The sequence below is a fragment of the Neofelis nebulosa genome, chromosome 7 (genome assembly GCF_028018385.1).
Source record: "Neofelis nebulosa isolate mNeoNeb1 chromosome 7, mNeoNeb1.pri, whole genome shotgun sequence".
Classification (NCBI taxonomy): domain Eukaryota; kingdom Metazoa; phylum Chordata; class Mammalia; order Carnivora; family Felidae; genus Neofelis; species Neofelis nebulosa.
The window spans coordinates 146,310,625-146,324,161 of record NC_080788.1 but is presented as its reverse complement, the minus strand read 5'-3'; the positions used below and the strand labels follow the sequence as shown (position 1 = coordinate 146,324,161).

The 13,537-nt window shown below is 53.6% G+C and overlaps 1 long non-coding RNA gene across 1 annotated transcript; it reads right to left on the bottom strand.

Annotated features, from left to right (window-relative positions):
* Positions 1-2,227: 2,227 nt before the first annotated feature.
* On the bottom strand, positions 2,228-12,258 carry LOC131517796 (uncharacterized). Its single transcript, XR_009264844.1, has 2 exons — positions 11,225-12,258; positions 2,228-2,461 (listed from the first exon to the last, which is right to left on the bottom strand). It is a non-coding gene; the product is annotated as an uncharacterized LOC131517796 (long non-coding RNA).
* Between the last annotated feature and the right edge of the window lie 1,279 nt (positions 12,259-13,537).

Genomic DNA, 13,537 nt, shown 5'->3' with positions numbered 1-13,537 from the left:
CACGAGTCTCTGAGTAGTGGCTCCCCTTTCCCGTGGCTGTTCTGGGACCCAGGAGCCAGGATCTGAGGGCCTCAATCCTGGATCTACCCTTTCTGCTTCACTTTCCTTAAGAAGGGACAAAGTCAGGAGGCAGTCACTGTGCCATCCTGTCTACTTGGCTTCCCTGCAGCCCTGGGATGGGCTGCGGGGGGGGGGGTGGGGGGGGGAGGGGCCAGGAGGGGGAGGAGCTCTAGGGTGACAGAGCCCCAGCCGGAGCATCTAAGGGCATTTGGGCCCTGGGAGGTGGAGCCTGGCACTTTTGCTCAACCCCATCTGGCAGTGTGGGAGGAGGTGTGGATGCCGTGAGAGGAGGGTGGGTCTTGCCCCCCTAATCTAGTTCCTTTTCCAGTCGGTCTCTGCCACCTCTCCCCCCACCTACAAGAGCCCCTAAATAATCCCTCTCCTCAGCTTCCCTTCCTCACAGCCTTAGGCAGGGCAGACAGTACCCCCTTCTTGCTGCCCCCAGGCCCAGCCCTTCAGTCCCTTTCAGAAAGCCCTGGGACCCCTTTGGAACGCCCTCCTCCTTGCAGCCCCCTCTCCAGGACCCTCAGGTGCTCCACCCCTTGGCCTCCCATGGTGGGTCCTCAACATAAGGTCCCTGGGCGGGAGGGTGGGTTGGGGTCTCCCTTTCCCAGCCACTCTACAGCTGCCACAGTTCCCGACTGATCTCACACCATGGTGGGCTGGGGGCGTAGAGGTGGAACCTGTGAGCCAGCCAAGGGTAGTGCTTGTCCCCCAGCTCCACAGCTCTGTGGACAGTCTGTGCTGCCACCTGCCGGCCAGGGCCACCTCTATCCTGGTCTCCCACCCCCACCCCCACCAGAATCTGGGGTACCCCAACTCCTCACGCTTTGGGTCAGCAGGCCCTAATCCCCACCAAGGTTACCCTGCAACTAGGAAGAGAACTGGGCATGGCCTTTGTGCCCACTGTGTCCTGGGCTGGGCAGTCTTTCCTGCCCCAGGGGCAGGGGCAGCTGGCCAACCCAGACCCTGGGGCCCAGGACAAGCAGGCTGGGTGGACAGCAGTGGAGTAGAAGCAGCTCCATCTGCCTTAGTGGCCAGGCTTGAGCTGAGGGGCCCACCCAGGCCATGTGCTGGCAGGGGAGGGTTTCCAGGAGCCTCTGCTGGGGGAAGAGGCACAGGCACGGAAGCCAGGTGAGTGAAAGCTGGGGTGGGATGGGCAGAGTAGGGGGCAGGCCTCCTGGGGCACAAGGTTGGCAGGGAGAGGATCTCTGAACCCACCCTTTATCTAGGTCAGGGGCTGGCACTTGGTTCCCTCCTCGGCTGACCGGTGTGGGTCACACATCAGGTAGGGCTCACCTTTTCTCACCTTCAGTGTCCTCCTCTGGTCAGTGGGCACTGGGCCGGGGCAGACAGTACACTGTAGACTGTGGAGTCTGGTAATTTGGGAGAAAGGGCTGTGAGGAGCACAGGAAGAACGTCCTCTGGAAAGGCCTCAGGCTGCGTGTGCCCATGCTGGGGGGCCCTTGTCCAGAAGGCCCTCCTGCTTGCACAGGCTCAGGGATGGGCCACTGTCCCCACTCCACCCTGAGGTGCGTACAGGCACCTGGGGGCCTAGTCAGGCAGGCACATGGCTTCCTGATCGTCTCCACACTGTCTGGACCGTTAAGAGTGGGACAGTCCCTTAACTACCAGTGGTTCCATAAGACAAGCTGCAACCTCCAATCACCTCTCAGCTGGACACCCAGGGAGGCCCCAGACTTCTTCCAGGCAGTAAAAGCTGCTCCCGGGAGCCCCAAGGGCCCCTACCGTTCTCCCCTGTGTTGCAGCACACAGTGCTGGGCCCCTCTCAGGGGGCTGGGCAAGCAGGCGAGCCGCTCCCCACGGCCCTCTGGGAGGAGCCTCGCCACGGGCCCAGAGCTACAAGTGCTTCTATGGGCCAGTTGTTTTTCTACCTGTAATATTCTCTTTGCTCACTTTTATTCTCATTTATTTTATCCTGCTCTATTGAACACACTTTTTAGCTGAGTCCATTCTTTTGGGACAAGGCAGGGCTTACTATGCTCTCCCCTCAGTGGGGGTACCTCTGCTTCCCAGTCCATGGGCCAGACTCCCTACAGCCTCCTCCCTTTCCTCTGCATTCATAAGACTCTTACACAGGGTGAATTTAACTTTCCTCGAAGTCACAGTCAACATGGGGAATCTAAGAAACACCCTACCACACAACACAGACGAACGCACTTTTATTCATTCACTGTCTTGGATGGACCACACCCATCAGCAGCACTAGAAGCATCCGTTCTTGCACCTTGGCCATGGCCCAGCTAGGACATGACCCCATGGCAGGGTTTCTCAATGGCACCCACTCACATCAGGCAGGATGACTCCGGGCAGGGGCTTCCCCTGAGCACTGCAGCTCAGCCTCCAACCTCTAGATGCCAGCAGTTGTTATCCACCCACCCTGTAACAACAGAAATTATCGGCAGACTTGGCCAAAAGTCCCCTGAGGGCCAAAATCCAGCCTCTTTGAATAGGGTTTACACTTTTTTCCCCTTTTTTATTTAAAAAAAAAAAATTTTTTTTTCAACGTCTTTTATTTATTTTTGGGACAGAGAGAGACAGAGCATGAACGGGGGAGGGGCAGAGAGAGAGGGAGACACAGAATCGGAAACAGGCTCCAGGCTCCGAGCCATCGGCCCAGAGCCCGACGCGGGGCTCGAACTCACAGACCGTGAGATCGTGACCTGGCTGAAGTCGGACGCTTAACCGACTGCGCCACCCAGGTGCCCCTCCCCTTTTTTAAAAGTAAGCTCGGGGCTTCTGGGTGGCTCAGTCGGTTAAGCATCCGACTTCAGCTCAGGTCACGATCTCACGGTCCGTGGGTTCGAGCCCCGTGTCGGGCTCTGGGCTGATGGCTCGGAGCCTGGAGCCTGCTTCGGATTCTGTGTCTCCCTCTCTCTGTCCCTCCCCCATTCATGCTCTGTCTCTGTCTCAAAAATAAATAAACGTTAAAAAAAAATTAAAATGGGGCGCCTGGGTGGCTCAGTTGGTTAAGCGTCCGACTTCGGCTCAGGTCACGATCTCACGGTCCGTGAGTTCGAGCCCCGCGTCGGGCTCTGTGCTGACAGCTCGGAGCCTGGGGCCTGCTTCGGATTCTGTGTCTCCCTCTCTCTCTGACCCTCCCCTGTTCATGCTCTGTCTCTCTCTGTCTCAAAAATAAACAAACATTAAAAAAATAAAAATAAAAAAAAATAAAGTAAGCTCTATGCCCAATGTGAGGCTCAAACTCACAACCCCAAGAACAAGAGTCACATGCTCTACAGACTGAGCCAGCCAGGTGCCCCATGCTCCAACTGCCTCTCTGAGAACCACTGCCCTACAGAAATAATGAAAAAGTATAATCACTCCAGAACAGGGAGGAACTGATGGGTCAGGACTGCCAACAAGAAAGGCTGGTTAAAAATCCAGGCCACCTCCCTCAATGAGGCACCATGCAGGCATCCCAACAGCATGAAGAACTCAGTGAGATGGCAGCATGCTTAAAAAAATGGAAGTAAAAGCAAGTTATAAAACAGCTTGTACTGTGGATCCCGGAGCATGTATGGAAAAATCCCAAAGAACAGTAGTTAACTGTGGGTGGTGGGGTAACAGGTGATTTCCTTCTTTATACTTTGTTTTCCAAATTTTCTACAGTGAACATGTATTACTTATATAAGCTGAAACAAATTCTTTTTTTAAGTGGTGTTTAAAAAGATGCTCTAATGTGTCACAGTTCGTGGGAGCCCACTGAGGCAGGACTTCATTGTCACCACCCCTCATTTAGTCTGTGTGAACGGATCACTGCCCCTCCGCCCCCAGCATGGGGTGGGGAGGGAACCGGATGCTAGGAGAGGAGGGAAGACTGGCTCAGGGTCACCAGTTTGAGACCACTCGGTTCGAAGTGCTGGGCTCTTTTCACTGCTCTTTAACTTTTCAGAACATCCAGACCTCCAGCGTGCAGCCCCTGCTGCTCTTAGCAGTCGCTGCATAGGCTGCAGTTGCCTGGAAGGTGCCTCATCCTGCATTTCTATTTGGAGCTGCCTGATGCCTACAGTAAGGCTTCCCGAAGCACCCTTGGGGCTGCACCCTGCACCCACACAGAGTCTGAACTAATTTCCTTTTCTATAGGTGACAAAAGGAAGCAATTTTTGATTGGCAAGAGTTGTCTTTCTGGCTGAGAGGTTTCCATGGAGCAGGGGTGGGGCAGGGGGAGCAATTCAGTTTGGAGCTGTGAATTTTGTATGTGGATTGGATGACAAAAACCTTGGTTCCCAAGTCTGGCTAGAGCCTTTTTTTGTTTTTTTTCTTTTTTCTTAATGTTTATTTATTTTTGAGAGAGAGAGACAGAGTGAGAGCAGGGAAGGGGCAGACAGAGAGGGAGACAGAATCCGAAGCAGGCTCCAGGCTCTGAGCTGTCAGCACAGAGCCCGACGCGGGGCTCGAACTCACAAACCGCGAGATCATGACCTGAGCCGAAGTCTGATGCTTAACCGACTGAGGGCGCCCCAAGGCTAGAGACTTTCTGTAGGGATCCGTGCACAGCGTTTGGACTCTTCCCCGCTTCCCACCCCCCCCAAACTTGTCTTTGTGGAGCTCGTTCTGCTTTACTGAAGACACAGAGAAGCAAAGACCATGTTCCTGGTTTTAGAAGTCCTGACTTTCATACCCTTCTCTGAGTTGGGGCTTGCAAAATCTAACGCTCAACTTAATTAAACAATGACCCTTAAGACCCAGAAGAGCTAGAAGTATTTGTAGCTCTTCCCACTGCTGATGAATCTGTGTGGAGTTGGCCGCTTGTCTCCTAGCAGCCATTTTTCCCTTCCGCTGTGGTAACAAAACCTTGGTTTTGAGGCTGGCATGCGGCCGTCGGGCTAGAGAAGCACATTCTCAAGATGCCCCGGAGGCAGCTGTAACCACGGGCATGAAATGCTCCAGCAGCCATCCTGGGATGGGAGACAAGCGCCACCGGAGCCCAGCAAACAGAATGCGCCCTCATGTGCGTGAGCCGGTGGTACACACGTGAGGCGGCCAGCACCACTCCTCAGGTGGCAGTGGGGGCTGGGGCTGGGACGCTGCTCTGCCGCTCACGAACCCTACTGCGAGGTGGGGCCTGGCTTGGTGCTTGCTGCCGTGGCAGGGCTTAACAGGTCAATTTGTCCAAAAATGTCACTGGAACTAGATCCAGTGGCTCCAGAAACACAGGCTGGCTTTGCCCGCATCCACCCCCCATGCTGATGTGCATGCAGACTGCAGATGGCACACGTGAGACCAGGGACACACAGCAGAGGTGCCAACCCCTCCAGACCTGGTCTAGCCTGGAGCCCCCTGCTGCACGCCTGTTTCCGGGTTTTGGTCCCACCTCCCTGCCTGCCCTAGCCCTCCTTTCCAGAACGACCTCTATCAGTCCCCTCTATCATTCTCCTCGGGCTTCACCCTTTAGGCATGCCCCCTGGCCCCGTCACATACTTGCTTCACTGAGAGTGTCCTCTCTGAGAACACGGACTGTGGGGTCAGGCTTTGGGTCTCCCCCCACCCACCCCACCCCCACCCCAAACGGACTGCTCCCATTACTGGTGAAGGTGGTCTGCGTTAACATGCCTGGGCTACTCTGGAAAAACACAACCTAGCAACAAAAGACAACTTCTGTTAAATTTTCACTGAAGTGAAAAGTCTAGTTTTGTCTATACTTTTGACCCATCCACTGACCAACATATCACTACTTGCAAGAACTGATAAAGATGACGCGTAATCACCCGCACTTGACACTGGCGGCTCTGCTCGACAGGACCCACGCGTGCTGGCGCCCCCTGCAGCCGAAGCCACAGCAGTGGTGCCAGGCTGGGAAAGGAGAGGCTCTGGGCAGAGGGAGGCCACAGGCCAGGCCTCCTCCTCCTCCCCAGAGACCAGAAAGGAGGGTCAAGGTGTTTATTGCTTTCCTCTGTTCCAGGACTTTCCTCTTCTGGCCTGGCTCCGGTGTTTTGGTCCAACTTATTAATGATATGATACTAGGAAATGGAGCCCAACAAAACGTGCCCTACACATTTATGACGTCAGGACAAAGAGGCATATGGACTGCCTTTCTGGGTGACAGGACTCCCACTACACATGGGCTGAGCTGATACCTGATGAGCCAACAGGATTCTCCAGAGTTCAGAGAATGCGGGGAGAGGGCCCCAGGGCACCGGGGCTGAGAGAGCGGGAACCGCAAAGATTGGAGGCAGCAGGTGACCAGGGAACCACAAAGATTGGAGGCAGCAGGTGACCAAGGAGCCGGGTGCTGCAGGGAAAGTAGAAGCTGGTCACAGGACACAAACAGAGGAGGGACCAGCCTGAGCAGTGCCCCAGGGTGCACAGAGCAGCTCCTGGTGTCAGATCAGGAAGCAGCTCTCAGGCCCGTCTACCAAAGGATTTCGGGTTCCTTATTAATGAACATGACTGCATAGGCTCCTACTTCCCAGCTTATTTCCATGCAAAACATGTCTGATTTGAGAATGTATTCACACCTACCCACGCCTGCTGGCAGCTCCCTTTCGAGAGTGAGGGAGAGGCAAGTCCATGCAGACCTCACTCCGGAAGGAGCTGGCATACCAGGTGCCCCATACTGGCCGGGATGCTTCCTCTCTGGTCCCTAGAGCCTGGCTTCCTAGTGCCGTGAGGTCTATTTTTGGTGACAGAACTCTACCCAAAGCCTGCCACACCACTTCCTAAGAAAGTACTGGACTGAAGTCCTCTAAACAGAACAGAGGTGCATTGTTGGAGACATATTTTATTGGGATGGTGACAAGACAGAGCTTGTCCAGCAGCGCACCGGCCCTGTCACTGTCCCTACACACGCCCCAAGTCCGAAGCAGGATGAGCCTTTCCATGCCTTCCTTTGCAAACACCACAGCTTCCTCTTTCGCTGAGCGGAACAGGGGTGCTTCGGGCTGTACCTGTAACCTCTGCTGCCTCCCACTCAGACTGGGCTTCCTGCCTGGGTTTCCACCATGCAGCCCTGGCCATCCCAGACTTCCAGACTGTGTCTGTGCCCCTCTCCCTGGAGACTTTAGAGGACTTGGGTTTTACCCTGGTTATTTTTGGATCCACAGAGCTCAGCACAGGGCCCTCTAGAGTAGCTGCCTCACTCTAAACCCTCCAAAAAATGCATGTCAATGAATCAACATAGGAACAAACAACCACGAAAAATCACATCTTCTTGTCCCGAAACGCCCGAAAAGAACTGGGGCAGTTTAACTGAGAGAAGCAAAATTTGAGAAGGAAACACAATTTCTATCTTCAAATACTTGAACCCTGACCAGTTAAAGTTCCCAAGAGTAGGAAGCCACCAGGTGGTGCAAGAAGCTGATGAGCATCAGGAAAATGCAGAACCAGACAGAACTCTCCCCCCAGTTCCCTGGAGGGGGGGGGGGGGGAGGGAGGGGGGGGGAGGGAGGGAGGGAGGGAGAGGGAGAGGGAGAGAGAGGGAGAGGGAGGAAGAGAGAGGGAGAGGGAGGAAGAGAGAGGAAGAGAGAGGGAAGGAGAGGGAGAGGGAGAGGAGGAGAGGGAGAGGAGAGGGAGAGGAGGAGAGGGAGAGGGAGAGGAGGAGAGGGAGAGGGAGAGGAGGAGAGGGAGAGGGAGAGGAGGAGAGGGAGAGGGAGAGGGAGAGGGAGAGGGAGAGGGAGAGGAGGAGAGGGAGAGGAGAGGGAGAGGGAGAGGGAGAGGGAGAGGGTGTGTGTGCGTGCATGCACGCGCGTGCCCTGGCACTGAAGGTGCCCCAGCAGAAGCTGGAGAAGTTCCTGATGAGCAATTGCAGATCTCCCTCCTGCTTGAGGGAGGAGTTCTAGAATTCTGGCTTAAAATAACACTTAGAGGTGGGTTAAGTGGGTGGGAGGTAGAGAGCAGGAAATTGCAAAAGGAACAGGCTGGGGGAAGGGCTGCAGGATGAGCAGTTGTCCCCTTTCTCAGTGACGCCCCCCAGGAAGGCACCTTATTTGTCAACCCACATGGTAAGAAGATACTTCACCACAGCTGCAAACCATAGGCGTGAATATCTAGGGAACTAGAAAAAGACGTGAGACCCTCAGAATCTGTAACCAATCAGCCCCACCACAGAAACAAGACAAACCAAGCAATCAAACCAAAGCCAAAAGCAGCAAAAGTGCTTCCTGTGGCCCCAGCCTCTCCAGGCTTCCCTGAGAGATCTGGGTCATCTCAGCAAGCTGCGCTCTAGCCTTGCCCCAAGGTGACCCCCAAGGACCAGCCTCCCTATCTTGGGCACGAGGTGTGCAAGCTCTGCGAGCCAGGACTTGTGCTCAGCAGGTCTCACCTTCGGCCTGGTGCCTGCAAGCAAGCACTCAGGGTGGAGAGCTGCTGTCAATACCCCAAAGCCTCCGTGACCTCCAGCTCACACACTGTGGCCAAGCCTCAGGTGGCTGTTCTCTTGAGGGACTGAAATCCAAGCACTACACTGCATGACTCTGGTGGGGGACACAGATTAAGGCTCGAAACCAAGCGTTTTAACCCCCGATTTCATATCTGAAGGCCAATGTCATGTGATTCAGGACTTCCCCTGGACACCCACAGCAATCGCATGCTCTCGTCCCAGACTGGACTGAATGACACAACAGGGCATCAGCTATACAGGCAGCTCAGTGAGAAGTACATTTCCAGCCCACCTCTGAGCCTTGTCTGTAAAACAGGAAGAGCTCAGCTCAGAGCGCTGCTGGAGACGGAGGAAAATGGACCACAAATCCAAACACAGCTTCCTATGGCTGTGTCCGCCTCATCCTTGGGCCTTGGGCTATAGGGGAACCTCAGTAAGAGTTCTGACTGAAGCCACTAAAGCAGCCTGTGCCTTCCAGATATTTCTTGCCCATACTACTACTACTTACTCCTCCATCATCATCATCTTCTAAAAAATTTCTTAACGTTTATTTATTGTATTATTGAGAGAGAGAGAGAGGGAGAGAGAGGGAGAGAGAGGGAGAGAGAGAGAGAGGGAGAGAGAGGGAGAGAGAGGGAGACAGAGCATGAGCAGAGGAGGGACAGAGAGAGGGGGAGACACAGAATCCAAAGCAGGCTCCGGGCCCCGAGCTGTCAGCACAGAGCCCGACATGGGGCTCAAACCCACAAACTGGGAGATCATGACCTGAGCTGAAGTCAGACGCTTCACCGACTGAGCCATCCAGGCGCCCCATCGTCATCATCATTTTAAATGAATACTTACTTTGTAAGTAAGTACCCGGCACTATTCTAGGTACCTAAGATAGAGAAGAAAAAGCCCTTCCCCGTGCGGCTTTCGTTCTAAGTATGGGTGGGGAGGGTAGATACAGAGACAAATACATTTGTCCATGATGCTGACTCTTAGCATGACAGGAAGCAGCAGAGAGTGGGAGGGCAGAGCTGGGCAAGCAGTCCAGGAGAGAGGGTGTCATTTTATTTTTTATTTGTTTAAAAAAAGAAGGCTCCATGCCCAACGTGAGGCTTGAACTCACGACCCGGGGATTAAGAGTCCCATGCTCTGCCGACTCTGGGCCCCTAAGCCAATGAGATCTTAAATGTAATGGCAACGGTAGGCCTGTTGGAGGAGAGGTGATCAGCAATCCGAGGAGGGGAGGGTACCATCGGCCGCCCCCGCCTTCCACCAGACTCTCCCACCAGACTCACGCTCTTCCTGTCCCCTGGGGACACAGGCCACAACTTGGGGCGAAGAAGGTGGCAGTGCAGGCTGGTCAGCTTCCCAGACACCGCAGGCTCAGAGACCAGCACTCTACACTTCAGAAACTGGGCGAATTTTCTTATCAAGTCTCTGCTGGGAGGGCAGAGAGCATGCTGGTCAAGGACTTCGGTGTCTTGGCTAAGCTGGGCGGAAGGGCGCCCAAGAAAACCCGCGTCTCCCTCGCCTGTGCCAGGCACCCTGCACTTGTCACCTGGTAGACTCTGCCAAGAATGCAGAGTGAGGCACTATCGCCACCGTGCTGCCTTTATAGAGGAGGCGACCTGAGGTCACGAGCCTGGAAACCAGGCCGCGGTGATCAGGACGCACCCCTCCCCAACTAAACCACACTGCCTCCAGCGGTCTTCACCATCTAGGCCCTGCTGCAGAAACCAGCATGCGGACCTCAGCACCCCACACAGCCAGCAGCTCCCCTCCTGGTGGAGTGCTGTTCCTGTGATTCACACGGTCTTCCCTCCAATGTCCACCCTGCTCCCTTAGCGGGCTGGGTTCCTCCTTGAGTCTCAGACCCCCCCCCACCCCCGCCTCAATCTCCACGCACCCGAACGTCTCCGTCTAGTCCCTGTGACGTCTCCTTCCCCGGAGGAGGGGCCGGGCCCAGACGTCCCGCTCAAGCTTGGACTCCTGAGGCACACGTGCCGCTTTGACGCTGATCGCGCCCAGTGGCCACCCTTGGGTGCCACACCGATGGCGAGCACTACCTCTGAGGGAGTGTCACCCCTGCCTAGGTTCTGTCTCTCAAAGTGGTAAACCAAAGACCCATTTGCAAAGCTGTTAAACTCTGTCCTCCCTGCTGACCGGAGAAGATGCCCAGGTTCTACTCTTGGGGACGGTCACATTTAGACTCCTGCGTGCAGTGTCGGGACACCTGCGAAGCACACCACCCTTCGCTCACCGTCGCTCCCTTCGAGAGCCACCACGCTCCCCGATGCGAAGTGCTTGCTGGGCTCTCTGAAGGGTCTCGTGGCAAATTGGCAAAAACAACCCCAAGCCCCCCAAAGAACAAAAAACTCCCACAAAAAGCAAAGTTTTGAGCAGACACACCTCCCTGCCCCAGGGCCTCGCCTGCTCCGTGGACACGGAGGTCACCGTGTGCCACTCACAGAGCAGGAACTGCCAGGAAAGGGTATTCTAGGGACGGTCTCCACAGTGACAGTGACGTGTTCACAATGCACACACAGGGAGATCTTTCTTTTAAATATCATCCTTCTCTGGGCTTTTGGAGAAACACATGCTGTGAAAACGATCACGGTTGTGCTTCTCAAAGTTAGTCATGTTTCCTGCCAGCTTTCTTCACTCTCAGAGATGGAAGGATGGCCCAAGAGCCAGGCATGTCATTAAGGAATGCTGTCCTGGTCCCTCGGATTTGCCTGATCTGGACGAGAGCTGGCGATACTGGAGTACTAGGGGAGGACAGCACTCTGGTCGTCAGGTAAATAGGAACAGCACCGCCCCCACAAGGTACCTTACCTCACCTCTGAAGGACTCCAGAGGAGCGGATGAGGAAAAAATGTGGCCTTGTCATTGCGTCTGAAGTGATTATGAAGTACTCTAGAATATTCCTTTTCAAAATTCACTGTATGCAGAATAAAAACATCATATTATAAAAAAAGTACTCTCTAAAGGAAGGGCATGGGCCCCTTAATAATCGACTTGAATTCATGTTCCAACTGCAGTAAAGGTAACACTACCTATGTTGCCATTAAAATCAAACCGATGTCAATCAGTGATAGCGGCTTTTCAATATGAACCGCTCAGGTGAATTCTGCGGGTGAACACCCGTCTCTCCTCGGACCAGTAACGTACTAATGCAGACACCACTTACGACAAATCAACAACTGAAAACAATATGAGCATCTACCTGTGTCTGCATATAGAGTGGCCATTTCATCAGACGTGGGGGAAGCTACCTGCTCTCAAAGGAGCCCAACTTCCAGTATTCAATTTGTCCTTGAGAACAAAACTATGGAAAACTATTAGAACGTCTCCGAGGCGTAAAGGTCAGAAGGAACCACGCCGCAGCCACACCTTGGCTTGGCAGAGCTCTGCTTCACCTCTGCCAGCTTCCACAGGGTGGTCGCGCAGAGGAGACCTCGCACCCTGATGCAGAAGGGAGCTGGTTCCAGAGAAGGAACAAAAATGCCTCAGGTGATAAGAGGAGGGAGAGGGGACTTGCTGGGTTGAATAAGGGAGGCTCGAAAGTTCTAGTAAGGGAAGTGTGAGCTCCACGGTCAGGTCAACCGCCACCCTGGCTGCCGGGGTCCCTCGCAACTCACTGCTTCCCTGCCGGCTCCGCCTCTTCTCCCAGGCCTCGCCCTTGTCTGGGAGCTTCTCTGCCAGCTCTGCCAGCTCAGAATAGGATCCACCCACTCACAGGCTGAGGGCTCCCAGGGCCTCTCCCGGGGTCTGTCCCGGGTGCCCATATGGTGTCTTGAAGGCACCTCAAACTCAGGGCATTCAAAACTGCTCTCCTGTTCTCCCTTCCGGCCACAGCAGTGGTGATTAACCACTATGGGCAGCAAACCCATCCTTCCTGTTCAGGCCAGAACTCATCCACATCCAATCAAGAGCAGATGGGTTGACTCTGTTTTCAGGACATAATCCAGAACTGACCAGCGTCTCCCTAGGCCAGTTACCTCTTGCCTAATCATTGCCGACAGCCTCTGAACAGCTTTCCTGGCTGCTTCTTGCTCCCAGAGAGGCCAAGCCACACCCCCCAACCATCACCCCATGTAACGTGGCACCAACCAAACCTCAGGTCCCTAGCAATGCCTCAACCCGCCCTGCAATTTTTTTCCTGGCATTGACCACTTTGTTCCTACTTTGCTTACTAATGTTTATTGACTGCCGTCCTATTAGGACATATGCTTCAAGAGGCTCTAGGGATCTTTGTTTTCTTCCCTGATGTGTCACAAACACCTAAAACAGTGCTCTGCCTGTGGTAGTAAATATCTGTGACCGAGTGACTGTCTAGACTTTCATACTTTGACCAACAAGAAAAAAACCCAGAACCCAAAACAGCACACCAATCGATGTGGCAGTTTCCCCATGAGATTCAAGTGTCACACTAACTGATGAATTCATTACTCCCTCTGTATAACCATGCAGGGTGCTGGAAAAAAGCTGTAGGATTGATTCATGTACTGAATCAAAAAACAAGAGAGGAGAATTACATACGTCGTGGAGAACCAACCCAGAACCATCAAGACCTGGCGTCTCTCCACATGGGCTCGCGAGGCTCCTGATTCCCTTCCTCCTCAGGTCACCAGGAGGGCCGACTTCTCCCTTTATTTCCTTTGGAGAAAAAAGATGCTAGTAATCACAAAATGCTGGGATCCACGCTAAGGACAAAGTGGCCCCAGGCCTTCATACACTTTCCATTTGCTTTTGTTCAAGTTGGTGGCGGAGGCAAAAACATTTAGTCACTGCCTTAATTTGAGTCTTAAATACAGCATTAGGAGACAATGGAAGACTTTACTGAGAAAAAGTGAATTTTTAATTATCTTGTGAATCTACTTAGAAAAACACAAGCAATGTTCACAACTATAAATTTAAACCTTTTGCACTAAAAAAAAACACAAAACAACAAACACAAAACCACAGGCATGAACTGTAAACCTGTATTAATGATCAACTAGTCTTAAGATTAAGGTTAATTCTTAGTAGTAATTCAGTATTTTCCTCCTTGGCAATTTTAATGTTTTAGCACCAAATGATCTCCCACAGAGGTACTCGTAACAACTCTGGCTGCCAGTGTAAGGAGATGCTTCCGTATGCACTACT